Raw genomic sequence first — 544 nt, 5'->3', positions numbered from 1 at the left:
CAATACTCATATCAGATAAAATAGACTTTAAAATAAAGAATGTTATAAGAGACAAGGAAGGACACTACGTAATGATCAAGGGACCAATCCAAGAAGAAGATATAACAATTATAAATATATATGCACCCAACATAGGAGCACCTCAATACGTAAGGCAAGTGCTAACAGCCATAAAAGAGGAAATCGACAGTAACATAATAATACTGGGGGACTTTAACACCTCAGTTACACCAATGACAGAATATCCAAAATGAAAATAAATAAGGAAACAGAAGCTTTAAATTACACAATAGACCAGATAGATTTAATTCATATTTATAGGACATTCCATCCAAAAACAGCAGATTACACTTTCTTCTCAAGTGCACATGGAACATTCTCCAGGATAGATCGATCACATCTTGGGTCACAAATCAAGCCTCAGTAAATTTAAGAAAATTGAAATTATATCAAGCATCTTTTCTGACCACAACACTATGAGATTAGAAATGAATTACAGGGAAAAAAAGGTAAAAAACACAAACACATGGAGGCTAAACAATAC

The 544-nt window shown here is 33.1% G+C and overlaps 1 protein-coding gene across 1 annotated transcript in view; it reads left to right on the top strand.

The window, feature by feature from the left end:
* The window catches only part of LRP1B (LDL receptor related protein 1B), a 1,933,320-nt gene that overhangs the window by 1,331,930 nt on the left and 600,846 nt on the right, over window positions 1–544 (top strand). The window lies entirely within an intron of this gene.

The sequence above is a fragment of the Physeter macrocephalus genome, chromosome 2 (genome assembly GCF_002837175.3).
Source record: "Physeter macrocephalus isolate SW-GA chromosome 2, ASM283717v5, whole genome shotgun sequence".
NCBI classification, from domain to species: Eukaryota; Metazoa; Chordata; class Mammalia; order Artiodactyla; family Physeteridae; genus Physeter; species Physeter macrocephalus.
This window is presented reverse-complemented; position numbering and strand designations above follow the sequence as displayed.